At 39.7% G+C, this 21,371-nt stretch overlaps 1 protein-coding gene across 2 annotated transcripts in view; it reads left to right on the top strand.

The window, feature by feature from the left end:
• The first annotated feature begins 6 nt into the window (after window positions 1-6).
• LOC124155465 (pH-sensitive chloride channel 2-like) overlaps window positions 7-21,371 on the top strand; it is an 87,147-nt gene continuing 65,782 nt past the window's right edge. Inside the window, exon 1 of one of the 2 annotated variants that reach the window (XM_046529299.1) lies at window positions 7-250. The gene's annotated coding sequence lies outside the window, so the exon portion shown is untranslated. Of the gene's footprint in view, window positions 251-18,455; window positions 18,535-21,371 lie in introns of those variants that run through there. The other variant, XM_046529298.1, reaches the window with a different exon arrangement.

Below are 21,371 nucleotides of genomic sequence, written 5' to 3'. Positions count from 1 at the left end.
GCGTTTTGGGGCAAATTTGTGATTACATCTGTTCAAATTTATTTTCCGTCACTGAATTGCCATTTTATACAAACTGTTGGTTTTGAAAGATGTTAAGAGTTTACCCGTTATACGCGCTGCTCTACACATGAATGCTGGTTTGTTTGATGAAATTTTACAGGCTCAGTGTCAAAAAGGATTCATGATATCTACCATCTTCGGTGGCGTGTGTGGAATAATGGGGTCCGTTTCCACGACCTTAGTTGTGCAGGTATAGTATTCTTGTTTGTCGAAAATCTGGTTGGTGTGCCCATTTGATGTAAATGACAAAAAATATCGTTCGATGGTAGCAAGTATTTACATATGAACTTAGATAATTTTTTTATTGTTTGCCATTAATCTCTGTCCTGCCGAATGTTTCACTTCGGCTTAAATTGTACGGTTGAGTATATCCATTGCCCCTCCCCAAAAAGTCGCATTTAACGTGTCCAAGTTGGTAGAATCTGTTCCTCGATGTAATGATTGCGTAGGTAACACTCAGAAATATTTTAAAGTAAGTTGGCTGGGTCTCAGGAGAGCGTGAGTTGTCTTTACTTCTAGAAGAAATTTAGGCATTTTAGTAAGATATTAATATTGTAAAGTCTTTTTGCGATGATTAAAAAAACTCTTAGGTAAAATATGATGCTCTGAACTCCTCACATTCGTGCCGTCCTGTAAGCATTCGGAAATTCCACGAGACCTCCTGCATTTTGATAGCAGACAAACATGCTTGCAGCATTGGAGCCTCACATCCTACATCTTAATCGCCCTCCAGCCACTTTGCGATAGTTGATACTGTTAGCTGCAAGGCTACGAGTCATAGGAGTGTATGACTAAGAATAATGAATCTTATTTAAAAGGATAGGATGTTGACATCGACTCTTGACATGCAACAGCATATGTCAGAGGTGTATGATGAAGAAGCCTTTTCCATTCCTTCCTTTATTACCTCCACTTTATTGGATGATTTGATCTCCTAATGGCATTGCTCTATTTTCAGATAAGTAGTCTCATTTCGCTATTTTCAGATCATCTCATTTCTTGTATTGTTGCAAATTTTATTCTGTACTATTTGGCTAGTTTGTTTTTAAACTGCTCTAATGCACCATGTTTCTCACTCTATCAATATGTACTCTCTTGTCACTAATGAATTGTCCCGTCATCTGGATCTAATTAGGTTTATAGTACATAAAAATACTTAAGTTTATATTATATTGAAGTACTTATAAGTTTGTTACTTTGATGAGTATTTTTGATGGGAACTAGCTATAACTCAAAGGTGATTAGAACCTGAAAATTTTGATTAATTCTAACATTGACCACTAAAAAAATAGTATTGAATACAAGTACTAATTACAATTTCAATAAGAAACTTTACAAATACTAGTAATGTTACGGTTACTTTTTGTTAGACATTTTTAAAATAGCCTACAGAATTCATGCCAGAGGTTCTGTTGAACATTTCCTTAAGATGCAAGTTTAACATAATGGTTTTGTTTGGTACTTTGGCAGAGTTCTGTGTGTCGGTGTGCATCAGTTCATGCAAAGTGTTTGACATTCAAAAGTCAGTGCAGTCACCATGGGAAAGTAACGATTACTGTCAGAAACCAATGGGTAGATTACAATTAATAGTTGCATTTTTCAAATGTCATGATTTCATGTAAAAATACATACCTGAAATACAATCAATCGGATTACTGAGTTATTTTGCTCTGTTACTCCCCAACTCTGACACTTGCATGTCAGTATATGAATCCACTGGTTGATAATGCATTTCTCCACTCTGGGTGGGGGTTCTCATCTGGAATTAATGGGTTTTAAAATGCTTTTGGGCAAACTTTCCTGGTTTGATCCTTTTTCAATATGTTACAATTGTTCTAACACTGAATTACCACTTGAATGACTCACATGTCTTAATACTTTGAATTATATTTCCAGAGTCCTCCTGGCACATATTAATAGTTTGAAATCTAGGCTGAGAGTCTCTCTTTTCCTAATGTTACACATCTCACTTCATCCTCCTACCCCTTCTGCTCTAATGACGAGTTGCTTTCCAATACGTAGATGGTTTTGTGAGGGTAGCCACAATGTTTACCATTGACTGGTATTTGCAATGAAGGTGGAGTGGCAAATATGGTGGAACATTGTTGTTGTAATACCCCTACAAGTAGTAGCATTTTAAGCAACAAGTAGTGTCATTTTAATGTTGCCATGTATACATGGCGACATTAAAATTACAATGTGGTAATGCGGTTTTTATGTCACACCCATCTTGCTCATTCCAATCCAGTGTTGGTTCAGTTACAAAATTGTTGTCTTTATGCGAGGCAAATAATCTGTATTTGTAAAAAGTTTTTCTTCTTAAGATATGTAGTATTATTACCCTATGCTCAACCCACAACCTGGAAGGTGAGCTATACTGATTTTGGAGTTTTCCTCTACTGGACAGGCTGTTTTCAACATGATTAGAGGCCTGTCTGCTCCCATAGTATGTGTAGGATTCGGAGGAAATTTGTGCATACAACTGCATTGATAAAGAGTCAAAAAATGTAGTGGAAGGAAATATCTTTATGCATGTGAAATTTACTTTAACATAACCTTAAAGGTTGATTTTAGTGGTGCAAGTGATTTCATCTTAAAGTAAGGTAACTCTAACGTAAGAAAATATGATAATGTGTTATATTATTTACCAAAATTTTATGTGAGGCAAACATGATGAGACATTATATTATTAGATTTAAAAATGAAAGTACGTTTGCAATATCTATTTGGCCATATGTACTTAGAAATGATGGTGCCTTTGATAGTTGTTGTGTTCTTCATCTTGTATCCGTGCTTGTTGATTAATACCCCTCAGTTTGGGTTTCAATTGCCTATGAAGTCAATGTGTCATGGGGCATGGAATTTTTCAGGTTAGAATGGCATTAATTTCTCATTATGGTGTGGATTTGCCCGGTTGCACAATGAAATTAGAATGGGCCGTTAGCCATCTCAAGTTCACGCATTCCCAGGTGTTCTAGTAATTCCCTGCTTTACACGGCACAATTTTGATTGCGCCTTCATACATGGGTCAAATTCTGCAAGTGTATTTCTCATGTAAAATGGCCTGAATTGTTAAAATAGTTCCTGTGATTTTTACAAGAAGAGTGTGTGAAAACTTATTTGTAAAAGTCTGTTAAATGGGACCTTTTCCCCCAGAACTCGCTGGCTGTTTGTGAATTTTCTGTGTATTATGTACAGGTTTTAGAAATTTAAATCATGAATTATAAAGGACATCTGTGTGGCATTTTGTTGAAAAAATGAGAGTATCATGAAAAATGCTCATTTTCTCCTTCACATCCTTTCTATAAATATGAAAAGTAAAAAAATGCTGGTATAGGACAATGAGACAGAGCTTCGACTGCAGTTTACATATGTTTAAAAATCCTCCAACTGATAGTAAAAAATTAAAAAAATGAAAACAGTTGTCAAGTACGGTATTGAGGCAAAAGATTATCTGATAACTAATACGACTCTTTGCTGTAACCAGCCATTTCAACTGCTAAGGTTTGTGAGTCAATTTATTTTGTATTTTGACTCCCAGTGTAACATGCAGTTACCAGACTAATAAGACGAAACTCAAGTGACATCTCCAACTCATGAAAAATGGGTGGCAACTTGCATTTTTTGTAATTTTAAAATTATGAGAGAATGACTTTTTGAGTGGGATTTATTTTTCACCATAGCTTTTCCTTCCATTCCATCCACCAAATTCTTTTAATGAACTGCGATTCAGTGCTCAGTAGAATAATCTCATGAGGATTCACACTGTTTTGGTGAAGGTTCTCAGCTATCATTGCCGGAATACAAGTAGAAAATGAAATAAAATATATGTATTGTGGTTCATCAGCATTAATCTCTATATTATATTCATTTATTTTCATTTTTACTAGTCAAACTTCTAATATGTCATGCGTGAATCAGTTGAATTTATTGCCTCTATGCTGTGTATACTTTTGCTCCTCTCTCTCCTCCAAAAATAGGGTAGTTTCCTTCATCAAAGAAAACGAAAGGCATTGATTGCGATTCATTACCCACCATTAGTGTACTCATAATATACAAATTTTTTGGTTTTAGAATACCGGTTTAGACGAATGGCAATGGTCAATTTTATCCTCATTTGAAAAAGGCCAGATTGGCGCCCATGCAATTCCACTCCACGTGACGTCTCAGGGACCTAGTTTCTATACGAGTAGATAGGAGTTTTACATCGTATGAGATTACCAATGCATGCATGAGGCACAGAGCTCAGGGAAACATGTCTTAATAATCACCTATTAAAACTGCCTTTGGTCGGAAAGTTTTCTTCGTTTGATAAGTTATTAATAATCCTTGTTTAAGCCAAGCGCTACCAGCTCGCAGGGTACTCTGCTACCTGCTAGCATCCTGCGTCGTATCAGCGCTCAGAGCCTTGCGCCAAGGTCACCTTACTTGCAGCAGCGGGAACCAGAACGTCGTCACACAGAGTTTTCCCAGCATTCATACTTACCCGTCGCGTTTTCGCGCGCTTGAAAATTTTCACTTTTCATTTAATCACGAAAAATAGATGTCGTCATTTAAAAATCTAAAAGCATGAAATACGTACTCCAGGAGTAATAATCTTTCGATTTAGGCAATTAAAAAATTATGGGAAACCACCGTATTATAACGAATATTCTCTAATATAAGTGAGGAGAAAAAATCAACAGATCATCTAAATAGTAATAAGAATTAAAGGTGGAAACCATGGAAATTTGAGGATATTTTTTCAATGCCCATCCACTGTAGTGCACCTTGGTATTGCCATTTCCATGGTGATAATCGTAATGTCGTAATTATAATTTTCCATCGTGATTGGTGTAATAATTTGGGGCAGCATTCCTCTTCTCCTTGTTGTGGTATTCAGGGGATGATACCTCAGAGAGGCACCTATTTTCTTCATATGCATTAATTAGAAGCTCCACTGCTTGCCTACTCCAGGAGGCCTTGTTGATCGTTGTAATGCTGGACGATGTTGTATTGCGGAAGCAGGAGAAGCAAGTGGCATTCTGGGAGGGCCAAGGGTCTCTCGCTATTGGCCGACAGGCTTCAAACTGATTCAATATCCGAGAATTTTTAGAACGCTTATTGTCACTTGTTTTATGCAGTGCTTTCGGCGTGTGTGCAGGGCCGGAACAAGGAGTTTAGTCAGCGGGGCAAAGATCGCTTTGCCGCCCCCTCTTCTAATCCCCCTCCACTCCTCCTCCCCACCATTAATATATACCTAATACATCCCGAAACTATTTTTTTGGGATGCTGTAGTTGAAATTACGCACCGTATGTTTGCTATCAAGAAGTTTTATTAACATTATTGTATAATAATTTATAAATCAATAGCTATTGTTAAATAATTTAATTAAATAACTTTTTAGAATTAACTTTTTAAAATTTGCCCCCCCTTGTAATCTGCCGCCCATGGCAAGTGTCCGCTGTGACCGCCCGGGCCTGGGCGTGTGTATCCAGATTTATTCTCCACGGTCTCGCCTTGTGTTCGATGCTCGTCGGTGGTGGTGTCAGCCAGGGGCGCAGCTAGGAATTAAGGCTAGGGGGGGTTTCAGGCACAACAAATACTGGGGTGCCTGGGGTGTGGTATACCCGCCAGCGTAAGCGGTAGCTGCAGGGGCCCTCAGCCAGAAAAAAATTAAGATGAATGGTTCAAAATGTTGAGTTTTATGGCCTTCTGAGGGATATTTTGTTAATCCTCACACTATTCTATAAGCAATATTAATCCAATTAAGTAAAATAGATTTTACTTAAAAATTTCTCTGAGCTCTGGGGGGGGGGGGGTTAATACCCCAAAACCCCCCCCCCCTCGCTGCGCCACTGGTGTCAGCCAAGGTCCGTAAAGGTCCTTTACCGACCTTGGTGTCAGTGGCGCCAGGCGCTTGGTGTCGGTGGACGGCATTCGCGATCGGGGCTGGCGCATTTGGGCCGCGCCCTGCCGTAATCGCACCGCTCCTGCCCCCTTGCGGGTGTGTTCGTAACAATGGGAACGAGCGCTTATGGAGGTAACGTGCTTGAGTAGGGCGGGGAACTGGTTCAAGGTTTCGCTTCCCGCCTGAAGAAACCCTGGGTGCCATAAGCTGTGGAGTGCCGTGAAGCCATCTTCATACGCGTATCGAATCGGTACATTTTCTCTAGATAGGGAAGAAAATACGAGAGATGGGAACGGCGCCACGTGTTACTAATATCCGGATAGAAATATGTACGGATTTTTTTTCAAAGAGCAATGTGCAGCAGTGGCGCAGCGAGGGGGGGGGGGTTTGGGGGATAAACCCCCCCCCCCCCCCGAGAGCTCAGAGAAATTTTTAAGATTAATCCATTTTACTCAATTGGATTATATTACTAATAGAATAGTGTAAGGATTTATAAAATATCCCTCAGAATGCCGTAAAAATCACCATTTTAAACCATTCATCGTAAAATTCCGCAATTTATTAATCTTGCACCTGCCGCTTATCCTGGTGGGTATTCCATACCCCCACACACCTCGGTATTTGTTGCACCTAAACCCCCCATCCTTAATTCCTAGCCGCGCCCCTGATGTGCAGTAGTAAAAATTTAGCTACAATGTGAATAATTCTTAATTCAAGCTTAGGATTGCGAGTGCTGTTGGCGAGACGAACGCTTTGTGTCCCGACACCCCTTTCCATCTCGCTTTGATTTATTTTATGTTTTTATTCTTTTTGGGGAGATTTGCAATATTCAGGACTGTTTTAACACTAGAATGACCGGGGTAAGCCGGATACCTACCTATGATCGCTAGCGCAAGGGCGTACCCAGGATCAAAACTAGATGGGGGCAAGCCATGGTTGTTCAAGTTGTAGGTAAGATTTAAGCATGGAAAAAGTGAATGAAATCAACACTTTAAGGAAACTGTAAAAGATCATTATTAGTTTTTAAAATTATTTGCTTGAAAAAATATTATTTTCCTCAGAGACATTTGAGATTTTGTTTTGGGGGTTAGCTGTCCCTCGCTGGGTACGCCCATGCGCCAGCAGTCAATTGACCATTCGCCCTTTCCTGGCGTTCTTTCGTTCGTATTCCTTCCATATTTTTACTGAAAGCGTGAAGAAGTGTTCTGATAATGTGTAACGGTTAGGCGTAGTGGTAGGAAAAATTGAACCTTGCAAAAAATATTGATTACTCATGAAAAAAAATATTTTATTGTAAAGTAAAAATGTGTCTCACTTGCATCGGTAGAAAATAATACGTCATGTGCTTGAAACACAAGTAGCATTTCAATACGCGTTATTTTTTGTATTTTTATCGATTAAAAGCATATAATAGAGAAAAAAGAATCTGAAAAGGCAAAATTACAATGAAGTAAAGCACGCGGCCGCTCAGGGCGTCGAGCAAAATTGGTCGCCTAACATAAGCGCTCAGTCGCATTCAATATATAAGGAGATGCACCTTATAAGTTCGCGCTAATATTTAAGTCCCGAGCCTTATTCCTAAAGTATTCATATTTATTTTTAAATGTATCCGAAGAGATTCCCTACTACCTCACAGTTATTTTTGAGAGGGCGGGGGTGGAATGTAGTTCGCTTGCACGAGAAAAATGTCTAGAACCGGCTCGGGCAATACTGTAGAATGAATTTGACGTGAAATCGAATGAATTGGAATTTTTGCGACTGCCAGTGTCAGTGATTTCTTTTATTTTACTCGCATAAAGTGTAAAAGAATTACTTCTAAAATTGAAAGGGTCTTAGTAGATACTTGATGATTTAATCTATAAATTCTAAATATTAAAAAAATGGGATTTTTGTCCTTTGCAGTAATTTTTTGCCTATTCGAATGAGTTTCTATACTCAAGGTATAACGTTTGGGCCATTAACAAAGCTTTACATGATAATTCAGCCTCGGCGTTACGTAAAATTTGAACGAAAATCAAAATTAAAAACTATTTAGTCGAGGAATTTAAACTTGGGAGGTTTTTTGCCGTACCAATTCCGTTGGAAAAGTGTTTTTAAAGAACTCTTGTTGGCACGCTTTAAAAATGTCGGAAAATGCTCTCATATTTGAGATTAGCGATGTAAACAAAGCCCAGTGACCTGTAAAGACAAGCTTCAGACGGGCAGAACAGGTTGGAGAGAGTTAATGTTCTGAAAATAGCGTTCAGAAAAGATAAGTGGTGGTCGCGGCTTTAACCGTGTGACCAGTTTCTTCGATAGAGACGTAGGTGATGGCGAGGGGGGTTGAGAATGTTGGTGCAGTTCATGTCGTTTTCATGAGAATTTCAATGCACGCTATTTAAACTCTACTTCATCGACTGGCGACTGCAAAATTAGTTTTTCCGAGCTCAAATTTCTGGAGTATAAGTTTCATTATCCGCTTTTTTTAACGCAGCCTCTGTGGGCAGTACTTGTCTAAGTAAGGGAAAATTTTAAATTACTGCACGAGTGAATCCGTCATTTGTGCAATTAATACTCTTTTAATACTCCTCGCGGCGTAAGAATCATAATGAAATTAAAATGTAGAGGCCGTCACCTTATTACATTTTGAGCTATTAGCGATTAAATGCTGTAATTGAAAGGAAATAACTGCAGTGAAATGACGCTAAGGTCGACTCAGATAACAGCGAAGAGCAGTAGTGTAACTAGGAATATGTCTTGGGGGGGGGGGATGAGATGGTAAAATTTTTGAAGAATGACATCCCTGGAAATACCATTTGCATCATTTTGACACTAAAAATAGAACTTTATGGAGATGCAGTTATTATATGTCAAAACTAGACAATAGTTTTAAATATATTTTTTTTCTCTGAGGCTTTAGGGGGGGATCTATTTCCTCATCCCCCCATAGTTATGCCACTGGGGAAGTGTATCTTATGAAAAATTCTCCATTTTCCTGTGGCTATGAGAAACCTAAATGGTGTTTGGCCTCACCAACCAAATGCCTCCCTGTCCTTCTGTCTTCTGCTATGCCGATTTGAGCTCTCATTTTTCTGAGGTCCTTTTTCACCTCATCGCTCCAGCGTATTTTTGATCTTCGTGGTGGTTTTCTTCCATATATCCCTTGGCCTCGGTGGCGGCGGGGTAAAATTCCTTGCCTGCCAAACAAGGTGTCGTGCGTTCGATTCCCGCCTGGGTAGAAAAATCCTCTCAAACAGGGGGGTGATTCCCGTTCTCCTTTCGTCCGGGTCTTCGCTTCGCGACGGCAGCTCGAAGCGAAGCGAAAAATTTCCTCGCCATTATTCTCGTTCTCTTCGCTCCGTCTATCGCTTTAGTTCGTGTAACTTCGTTCTCTTGGCGAAATACTGTGACGTAGGCAATGACGAATACCCATAAGTCAATGGGCACGAGATAATTTCAGCGATCAACACACTGCCTCCGCAGTCCGAAACAATTGAAGAGCGCGAAGCACGTTGGCAAGTTCAAATCATATTTCTAAAATATATTATGCCATGTTTTTTTAATTGCGTGAGACTTATCAAATTGCTGCATTAAGTATTGTTTTACAATAGTGCTCATTCATTAGTCGTTTTCCGTGGTTTAACATAAACCGTTCTCTTTGTTTTTCAGCTTTTTTGTAGATGTAAACGATGAGTCCAAAAGTCACTCCGGTGAAACTTATGGGTTTATATTTTCAATTTTAGCCTTACGCAGGTGGCACAAAAAAAGAGTTATCTGTTCTTATAGTTTTATAACGGAAGAAATTCACAAGCAGCTTATCGTACGCTAAGGAACTTATGTAGGGAGAGAATGGGCAAGGAATGCAGTAAAATATTCTCATACTAACATAATTTGCTGATGTTGGATAAACACCAAAGGCGGCATAACAGCGTACTACACACCCTAAACTGCCTAGAGCTCTGTCGGACATAAATGTAAACTACTACCACTACTTCATTTACTATACTATAAGCTCTTATATGACAACACTACGGTCAGTCTCTTTCTTATTATTTCCGATGGAGCGTTCACGAGCATAAGAACCGAAACATCAAGTTTACATCCGCTATATGCTCGTCAGACAGAACGAGCATAACTTTTTCGTCGCCCAAGGGACGAAGCGAAGCTTTACTGGCGAAATAGCTAGCAAATGAAAATGAGAATACGAATTCAGTCACAGTTCGCCAATATTTTCGAAAAATCGCGTTGGCTATATCAAAAAGAGAACCAGAATAAGGCCCCAGGATATGGTTGTCCGTTCAAGATTTGATCTTTGGATTTTTCTTATTTATAGAAATATCTTCCAAAGTCGTTGGCACAGCAAATTATGGTTTCGCTAGTCGCTTTCATAGCGGCGAGAGTATATCCCGCCCTTCCATTCCTATGTAACTGCTTAGGTTTCCGCGGTGTCGAGGTTCCAAAATCTCCATTCTCTCGGTGCCACCGCCTCTGGTTGTTTGTTGATGACAACAGTTTCGCTGGCACTGCTGCCAGCGTCTTCAGGTCGAAGATGCCGGTCCACGATTTTTGTCCTCCCTATATTGGGGCTCAGTCCCGCCAGTTGTGGCTGCTGCTCTCTCATTGGTATGTTTGCTTAGTCTCCTCCAAGTGGTAGCCATCGTCCCTATTAAAAATGTCCGTCCGGGCTATTTCAATTGCTTCTCGGATAAGTCTGGGGTGATATCTGCTTCTTTTACTATTATCCTGGCGTTTAATAGGGACTATGGCCAGGGGCGCAGCTTGGAATTAAGGCTAGGGGGGGTTTCAGGCGCAACTAATACTGGGGTGCTTGGGGTATTGCATATCCGCCAGGGTAAGCGGGAGTTGCGGAGGCCTTCCGCCGGAAAAAAATGAAGATAAATGGTTCAAAATGATTTTTATAGCCTTCTGAGGGATATTTTATTAATCCTCACACTATTCCATAAGCAATATTAATCCAATTAAGTAAAATAGATTTTACTTAAAATTTCTGTGAGCTCTGGGGGGGGTTTTATCCCCCAAACCCCCCCCCCCACCCTCGCTGCGCCACTGATTATGGCTACCACTTGGATGCCAATTGGAGGAGACTAATCAAACAGACCAATGAGAGAGCAGCAGTCACAACTGACGGGACTGAGCCCCAATATAAGGACAAAAATCATGTTCTATTTTAGTTTTTAAGTTTCCTCTTCACACAAACAACACTTCATACAACAGTAGAACATATGCGCACGACACCTTTAAAATTGTAAATCCGTCTGACTGGTTGTTGTGAGGTTGTGGTTGGCTCACCGGTACAGTGTTTACCGACGCGCCTTCGGCGCGGACAATAAATGTGTGACGTGGACCGGCATCTTCGACCAGAAGACGCTGGCAGTAGTGCCAGCGAAACTATTGTCATCAAGAAACAACCGACGCGGTAGCACCGAAAGAATCGAGATTTTGGAGCTTCCATTCCTATCCTTACCCTGGGGGCGTCGCGACGACGCGTCGTTGGGCTCCTATCGCGGCGGCGCCCAGTGGGCGGAAATCGGAAAGAGCCGGACAAAATTACAAAATGGCTTTTTATGATTTGAAACTTCGCAGGTACACTAAAAAATGATTGAAATTTATGGATATGTACTTCATTTGACATAGCTCGTACCCGTTGCTAAGATGCAGAGGCTCAAACGTGAGCAAATTTCCATAAAAACGCCAGCCTTCAATTTTCTCTGAAAATCTTCCAAGGCTTAAAAACGGTGAATGCTGAGCGTTAAAACCCATACACTTTAAATAACTTCACCGCGTCACGGCTAATCCAACTCCAGATGATTTTTCCTAATTCTTTGTCCATACAAGCGTATTTGTTAAATTAGTTTAAAAAACGTTTATGAGGTGGCCAATATGTGCTGTATTCGGCGGTATGGGATTAAAATAGAAAATAAAATACGTATTACCCCGCAGGTCAGCTTATTAGGTGTGTTTCGGGGTGTGAGAAGACACTAGCCATTAACAAATTAAAGTAAATGCGAAGTTCCAACTAGCATTTATTAAGGATATTTATTGTTTGGGGGAAAAACGAATACCCATAATTATCCGCTCGGAAAAATATCTCTCTTAATTTATCGTTTCTGTTTGACCTGGAAATAGTGTGCTTTGTTCCATCCGGTTTCTCTTTTCATATTATTTTTTACCATTTTAATATCACTTTTTCATAGTAAACGTCAGCCATCTGAGTCGTCTGCTACCGACTATACCCCTCAATTTCTGATTATTTGTACTGTTCCTTCAATTCCTTGTTTTTCCTTATTTGCCATGTCTACCCCCCTTTAATGGGGCCGAATTTTTCCCTCAATACTTTGCTCTCAAACGCTGCGATTTGTTTCTGTGTTATTTTTGTAAACGATCTTACTTCAGAACCATATATATAATAGCACTTTTTGGAGAGTAATTTTATTGATACGAATTATTAACATAGACTGCATACGTTTTTTTTCTCCGCACCATTTTGCATCCAAATTTTACTTCTAAATCTCGATGGATGTTGTATGCGATGGCAAAACTTTTTGAAACTAAATGGGCGCGTTCATTCAGACTAGAAACCGTAATTTATTTAAAAATATTCGGTAGATGTAAGGGAAAGGTAAGTGTCGACCAGAAAACAGTCTTCCTCATTCAGCCATTTCCTCAAAAATGTAAAACGAAAAGATGTGAAAGTTGACGCCCACTTTCTGAGAGTTGGTGACGTCTTGGTGGTGAGTTTTGGCTCATTGACTCTTTCAATGAGACCCGACACTTGGCAGAAAGAATCTCTTTCTTGTGTTTTGATAATGCGGAACCATGTGGGACGGATGCGTGAGGCAGAAGGGTAGCGGTGAGCAGCTCGGCAAGAGTCAGTGACGTCATCAGCGTCTCGGCGAAAGGGTTAATCCCGTCGGTTATTTCACCGCGAATAGCTGGAAAGAAAAACGAAAAAAAATTCTCTGGTTATTTTTCAAGCGCTGTAACAACCAGCAGCTGTGAAAAAATGGTGCTGAAGTGAACGCTGAAGCTTCTTCGCCGATCCATTTTCGCAGGCAATAAATCGAAATTATCATATCGTTCTTCTCCTTATATACTTCCTTTTTACAGTTTCGGCAGAACCAGCAGCACTGACCATAGCTAAGTGGCCGAGTTACCAGCTATTGATATCTCGGTAACCAACGCACATGCAGACGATGGTTACTACCACGGCACGAACTTCGGTTGCGCCCGAGGTCGTGTGAACGCGGCAATAGCGTGTTCACACCGTTGGGATACTTCTGTTTTGATGATAGTTGCGGGATATGGTTTCTTAGATATTGCCACAGTAGTCAAATTCGACACTCGCAGACCTTATGCTTCACTGATCGTATTTTTTCGTTGGGGCTGGAGCTTTTCGTGCGCAACACTTTATCTGGGGTCCACAATTCATCCGATATCTCTTCTTTTTTTTCCTCTTGTACTATTCTTGGCCTTTGTTCTTTTGCGTGGCCATGCCACTGTCTTGTGAGACGAAGAATCCGGAAAATCGCAGCTGACAGCAGGCTGCGCGTCACGCTTGTTTTTTTCGCGTTCGATATGCATACAAAATTCTTGTTTTCATCTCCTTCAGGGGATTAATTCTGATTTCTGCCTCGAATCCGAGTCTATTTTTTTTCTACCTCAGACGGCGAATGTGATGAGTGGTGCTGTGTTTACATCGCCTTTTTGCCGAAGGAATTAATCTGACCAGACACAGTGAGTTACATTCTGAAGGATACTTATTTATCGATCGTAAATTACGCTCTTTGCGCCCAACCCAAATCAAGATTAGATGCGCGCACGACTATTCAAGGATCTTTTCTGCTGCGACGGAGAGGCAACTCTACTCCACTAGAACAGCTGGTAACACTAGAAAGTGCCACCAAATCTCGATAGTGTTCTCCAAAGGATCTCGGGGGAGGGAGGGGTTATGTTTGCGCTGAGCAAGGAGGCCTAAAGAACAATGTTGGGTCGGTTTGAAATGAAGGGTGGAGTATAAAATATTTTATTTCACATTTAAAATAAAATTATTTAACAAATTTTGAAAATTCAATCTTTTCTCTTTAAGGAAAAGTACTTTTTTATTGTTTAAATAAGAATATATTTTAATATTTTTACCGTTGTTTATCAATCTTGCAAATATTTTTGTATTGAGTGTAAAAAATAATTTATAGAAGCAGGTCATAACTTCCTTTATATTTTGAGTCCTTCTGAGCCATATGTGGCTCATTAGAAGATTCTCTGCCTTTTAATTTTCTCATTTTTGCAATTAAAATATACATTTAACAAGTAATAACATAATATGCAAATTATTACATAAATTGATTTGTTGTTCCATCATAAATAAAAAGTTCAAACATCACTACACTGACCATCATATTAACATTTCACTATTGAATAAAAGGAAAATCTATACTTATAAAATTATAGAATATTGAAAGTTTAATCACATAAAATAATAAATTCATAATACTCCAGAAATCTTACATCAGACAAAATAGCGTCCTTATGATGTAGCTTGCATGCATATGCAATATGAGGCAGTATTCACGCTTGTATTTAAAATAAAATAATTTTAATGGTAATTAAAACATTTAAAAATGTATTTTATGCAGGACTCATCATAAAAACAAGACGACATACACAGCAGTTTTAAGGAAAGCATACACAAACATGACAATATGACAAAGTTTACCATTATTTTTAGAAATGTAAACTATTCAAAGAAAAAATGCGTGTACTTGCAAATACTTGCGCTGAATGTCAGACCTGCAGTAGGCAATCAGTAGTGAACATCATACGTAGCTATAGTGAGTCCACCACTGGACAGCGTCTTTTTGATTTTGGAGCTGTTAGTTGCAATGTATTTGCGTAAATTTTCGGTCATAATCGGATCTACGCACTTCTCTACTTAAGGTAGTCCATAATTTACTGCATGAGACCAATTCAAGCAACAATTCCGGCAGATGGGGCTTTGTACTTTATCATTTCGCCCTCTTGTAACCCGTTCTCAAAAGATCTAATATTAGGAATCGATTGTATAAATAAACTGGTTCCCTACTTTTGAAAAATATCACACAAGAGGCTGGCCAGGAAGTAATTTAAAGAAATTTCAAGTGCAAGCCGCTGTAGTGCATGTATGCCTGGTGTGATGTGATGGTTCGTTCGAGACTTGCAAATAAATCCAGTGCAAATTTGGAGGCGACGTGGGATCTTCTCGCATTAATGAGGATCCATTCGCATGTTTGCGGTTCCTCAAAGTGTTCATACGCTCATTGAAAAGGCAGGGCGTATGAAATACGATTTCTCCACTCGCGCCAGATAACGGGTGACTTAATGAGCCCCTCTTTTCCACCTCTGTGTGCTGTGAATTCCTTCGAAAAGGACGTATTTGTCATTTTGGTCTTGTTTTCTTCGATTTCACTTGTTTTCAGGCCTGCAGATTTGAAGTTGTTATCTTGAAATCCGCATTGGTCTCGTTCACCCATTTTCCTTTAATATAATAAGATATAATAATTTATTCTTTCAAAAAACAAACGAATTCATGAAACATCGTCAACATTTTGGCTCTCTACTAGGAAAAATGCCTGTTTTAATGGTACCAACAAGTGTTTATATGCATATGTCCAAATGATGCAAAGATATTTCATATAATTTACCCTCTAGTAAGTTTAAAATGAACGGCAAGAGTTACTGCACATTGTTTATGAGTATGTAGAAGTTACGGTTCATCAGCTCAATTCGGTAGTATTCCTCCTTGAAAAAATCACTCACAAAATTGCCAGTAGGCTTATGACGTGGTATATCCACTGAGTCTATTTTAGGCGTATGGCACTCAATAATTCCTTTTTTTCGCTTACTTATCCTCGTTTATCATTATTTTTCTTTATGGATTATACCCAATGCTTGCAAGTGTGCCTAAAGATACGGCTTTTGAACCCACGCGTCGACGTCCGTTTTATGATATTTTTTCCCGTAGAAATGGAATAGTTTTACTGGAAAGTCATTCGTATTCATTATACGAGGTTCGTCCTATTATAGCTATATTGATTAAATTGTGTATGTTAAATAAATGAATGAAATCAAGTCATATATAATTGTAATAATAGGCAATCACTTGGGACCAATTCGCGAGGATTAGGAGCAGCGAAGAAGCGGTGACCCTCTCGACATGAGCTCGTCGCTTCATCTACTTATCGGGTGAAGGGTCTAAGGCCGTCGGTTTTTCGCTGCGACTAGCTCGAGCAGTCGGCGACGTATTGAGAAAATGAAAAAAAATCTTTCAACCTCTGCCGTACTCGCCAATCTCGCAAAAAAAGATGAATGAGCTCATTTTTGCATTGAGGAATGGGGATGGCGCCACTGGAATCAAGAGGATGACTACAGTCAGTGTTAATATATCGTATAACGTGTTAAATATCAGTCAGTGTGTCATAATTGACCGTAAACTTGGAAACGTGTGGTCAAATCCCGGTCAAGCACAGTCGATGTCTTTAAACCTTTCGTAGATAAGTTGATGACATCACGGACTCATTTCGAGTAAGTGGCCTCTTCTCCGCTACTCCTCGGTCTTGGCCGCGCGTGACTCGTTGTTGTTCTACACTTTTGTGAGCGATCCCTTCCTTCAATGAGCAGTTCTCTTTGAATGGATTACTGAGCTGAAACGCATAATTTCGTCAACAAATCATGAATTTAGTGGGCGGCAACTTTCGCGTTTTTTTTATTTTAAAATTACGAGAGTACGGCTGATAGGAGTTTTTCCCTCAGCGAATTTCATCTTAGGTGTATTTAGCTTTCCTCTCGTGCACGCGGCTGTTTCACTTTTTTTCCTGGGTTCAGGATATCTTTTATGTAAACGTCCGTCTTACAATTAGGCCGATGTAGATTCACTCTCTCCGTCGGTGGCTTAGTAAATAGGTCGTTGTCTCCTGTTCGCCTGTGTGGACTTGAAACGGAGACCTGAGCGCATTCCTTGATAAACCCACGCTGTAATTCCCTTCGGAAGATAATGACTTATTAGTGGGTGAGGTTGCTCGCCTGACGGGTGATTGGGATATCATGGGTGGAATTCTGAGGAAGTGAAAGTAATTTTTTCAAGGTGAATCCTTAAATAGATGTAATACAATATTTTAAGGGCGACAAACATTAAATCAACACGTAAAGAGTCAGGGAAATGAAAGAAATGTAAGGAAGACTGGCGCTGTTGCAGAAAAAATACTTATAGACAGTGAAAAGTATATTTTTGTTAATTCTGTCTTCGCATCATACAATGATTAATGCATTTGATAAGTTAAAATAACTTTTGAAAATAAATCACTTGTGAGTAGAAGTTTCATTGTTCTCTGAACATCATACTGCTTATGAAATTTCTCAAGGAAGTTCAGGAAACTGTTTTGATTTAAAATCCACGAAATTCTCTTCCTGTTGTACTTCATCGACTAATGATGTGAATCATCAGGGTTTTCATTGTAATAAATTATGATTTTTTAAATGAATTTTTCATGGGCTGTTATGGCAATTCTGATCTTAAGATAGGGTGAATGTTGATTACAGCAAGAACATGTGCGTTGGTTTCGTTGCAGCTGAAATCGGGCAAGAACAATAAAAAAGTTGCAATACTTTTTTTTTAGCTATCAGATAATGAACACTGGAATTGAGGTCAAATCACGATAGTTTAATGAAAATGCATATAATGCCGGCTAATGCTTGAAAATGAAGTCAAAAGTCGGTGTACACAACCATTAGTTTAAAAATATATGCTCTTAAATATTCAGTCTGTGTACCTAAGTTTAATTTTTAGCATGAAAGGGTGTCATAAAAAGACGGAACTTGTATGAAAAACGAATTGTGTTAAAATATACTAATTGTTTTGACTTGGATCAGTCGAGGTTGATCCTCGTTAAGGAAAATGCCCCTGAGAAATTGACAATGGGCTTGTCCACAATTTGTGTTTTAATTTTGATTGTGATAGAGTTGGGAAGTTTAAAGAGAACTGCAGTTTTTCTATTATTTATCAATCGCCTACTAATCGAGCTATTCGCGCAGAAAAATCGACGTTATTAAACCTTTCGCAGATGAGTTGATGACGTCAAGAACTAATGCCGCGCAGATGTCCGCTTCTCCGTTATATATGTTCTTACTTTCGCTTGGTCCCAAAATGGGGAATTTAGTGGTTCCATGATTGCTAAGAATAATTATGTAGGGGTTAAAAGATCAGCCGATCGGAAAACTGAGTGGAGAGCTGCGTCAATCCAATCTCGGCATTGGTGACACTTGAGAATGAGAATCTTTCCTCAGCAATGAATTTTCGGTTTCGGCGATCTTCCGTCGGGGTCTTTTGTCTTGCCGAATGTCAGCAACCCTCCCCCAATGTCTCTTCTTCCCTTTGACGCGTGGCTTGCGCAACCCCCTCCCTTTCAACCCCCCCCCCCCTTTACCCCCCCCCCTCACACCTGCGCTTCCCTCTCTTAAGGCAATCGTCTCAGTCGCGGCGACACACGCCCAACGCCCACACACACCCTCCGCGGCCTGCCTCTTGGAGCGCCCAACGCCAGCTGCCGAAACGGTTCGTACCTACATTCATTTTTTGCTCCCTTACCATTTTTCTATTCGATCGTCGCAGAAACGAATATGTTTCCGAGTACTTTGTTGCCTTGAAATGACTGCTTATTGGCTCTCCAAAGAAGTACTTCCTGTTCTCCATCTTTCGTACTCAAATGCCTCTTTAACTTGTTTACCCATAGGACTAGTGTTTCTCTCAGAAAACCCGGTAAAACCTGAACCTTCCACACGTACACCTAGCGCATACAGACCAATACCTATAATCCTTCCTGATCACTGCATCCAAGTTTTGGAATTATTTACCCCAGCCTCCCCTTAATAAAATGCTACTCCATCCCGGAATCTTTTAAGAGGAAATCGTACGAATAGTTAAAACCGCAGCACTGTTTTTGGAGCTGTAACAATATTTGAATCGATTCATGATTAGATTTTTATTTGAATCTTTGTGTTTAAAAACTCTTACATATGTTATAGGAGCTTATTTCATAACTATTGTATTGTCGAGAAGAATTTAAACTGTGCTTAGCTTTTTTGCTCTTATTGATTTTCATAAATAAATGATCAGCAAATAATTCATTCATACTATGCCGACTCAGAAAGACTAAATCCATGGCTATAATAACATACGAAAGAAACCACACGCTTCGTCGAAAACGGCCACTGGCGAACAGAAAGCGTTGTACAAATGTTAGACGAATTAGGCCGGGAGCCGCTAGAGACTCGGAGGCTGCGCGTTGCAATGCATTTTTTTCAGCCTCGTCATAAAAATCCGAGTATTAATTGGGAAGGGATCCAATAAATCCTCGGATTAACCATTCCGGTCTTCTATCCCCCGATGAAGGAGGAAAAGTTTTAGCGTATAGGAGAGCTTCCTCGGAGGATTTATCTTAAAACCATAATCGTTCCTCGCTATATAACTAGGTCCTTCTTACTGTCTGATATGTTCTTCCAAGCAGTATCACCAATATTTGCTTTATGGATACCCTTATTCCATGCATCTCTCCTCCTTGACTCAAAAATATCTCCAGCCCAATTATTTTACATCTCTGTGACACGTTCCTCCCTTTTAAAATTTCCCGTTACACATCTTGCAGCTAAGCGCTGAACTTTCGCTTTATTGCTGCATTCCCATCTCTTATTGATATAAGATCTTGGATAAAATCCCCCTCTTAGCATTCCTCCCTAGATACTTCAGAAGCACACACGGAATATTGTCCACCCTTCCGATTTATTAGATTATTATTTTATCCACTATTATTAAGATCAACGGCCCAAGATTATCCTCCTCCGCTGCATTGTCCTCCACTTGCAGTCGTTCCGGTCATTTCTTGCTGTATTACAGATCCTACACATATCCCATCCATCTTCTATGAACCTCGTCTGGCTCGGTTAGTATCCTTCCTTCATTAGCCTTAATTTTTGGTATAGCTTTTCCTGTTTTGCTGCGCAATTTTTAGATTTTCATACCGGGTTTTCGATTGTCTTAGGCAATCATCAATGGGGACGATAACAGGAGTTAATCCAGCAAGGGCTAGTCAATGAGTGCATAAGATTAGTTTTCCTGTCTTCCTCCTGTCATCCATGATAGAAAAATCAAAGCTTATATGATGAAAATAATATATAAAAATAAAATTAAATAAAAAATATAATTGTTTTAATAGACAAGTTTTTTCCTTATTCCCTTAAGAATGTTAAAAATTTCCACACAGTTAATCCGAGTATTCTCTCAGTATACCCTCCCATCATGGAATTCCCTTTCCAGTGCACAATAAGGCCTACTTCCTTTCACTCTATCCAAAAATCCTATTCTATTCCTTCCTCTCCATTGCTTGGCCAACTTTCTACCCTCCTTTAACTCTGTTTTCAACATCCCCTCCCCGCTCATTACTCGCTCCATCCATACGTTGTGACTCCTACGTATCTCATTTAGAAGCTGCCTCTCCTCACCCACCACGTCCAGCACTTCGTCGTTCCTCCTCCTCTCCGTCCACTTCACCTAATCATCCACACCCACTTATCGAACGCCTCTAGTCTTCTCTCCTCCTTCCTAAGTGTCCATGTTTTCGCACCGTAAAGCGCTACTCTCCAGATCAGACTCTTCATTAGCCATTTCTTTAAATTCATATATATCGATCCTCTCATCAGCTCTTTCTCATTTATGAATACCTCCTTTGCTAACGCTATCCTCATCCTGATGACCTTACTGCTGTATCCATTTTCCTCTATTGTACTGCCCAAATAGTTGAATCCAACGATTTGATCGATGGATTTTTCTCATTTTTAGGAAAATTCACCAAAATCGTTGGTATATTAATGGCTTTGCCTGGTTTCGCTAATAGTAGGGCCCCCTTCGCTTCTATAGCGTTGAGGTGTTACCCTCTCCCGTCCCTTCTGTACCTTTCCTCTCCCAGAGGTGTCGTCAGGCTCCTATCGCGGCGGCGCCTCTTTCCTTTTCCCTTCCTCTCCTCCCCCTACCCGGGTGATCGGGCGTATAAGCCACGGGCTTGGTTCCCGGCCCCGGTGCCTTTTATCCTCGAAGGGGTCCCCTGAGCCCTCATGCATTACCCAAATAGTTGAATTTCTGTACCTGTTCAATATTTTGTTCACCTAATTTTATTAATTATGTGATTTATAATTTAAGAATTCAGAATTTTATTGGCTCTCACGCCTCATATATTTTATTCGCGATATTCCTTTTCTATTCTTTCCATCTACTTGTCTCAAATATTGTCTTCATCTGGTCAATATATTCTTAAGATATGGCCAAAAAGGTGGCTCCGTCTTCTTATGATCCAAGGTTTTCTCGAAGCTTCTTTTTCCTGATACTCTGCTTAGGACTTC

This window comes from Ischnura elegans, chromosome 3 (assembly GCF_921293095.1).
Source record: "Ischnura elegans chromosome 3, ioIscEleg1.1, whole genome shotgun sequence".
Lineage (NCBI taxonomy): Eukaryota > Metazoa > Arthropoda > Insecta > Odonata > Coenagrionidae > Ischnura > Ischnura elegans.
The sequence above is the reverse complement of the archived record's forward strand: the minus strand, read 5'-3'. Positions and strand labels throughout refer to the sequence as shown.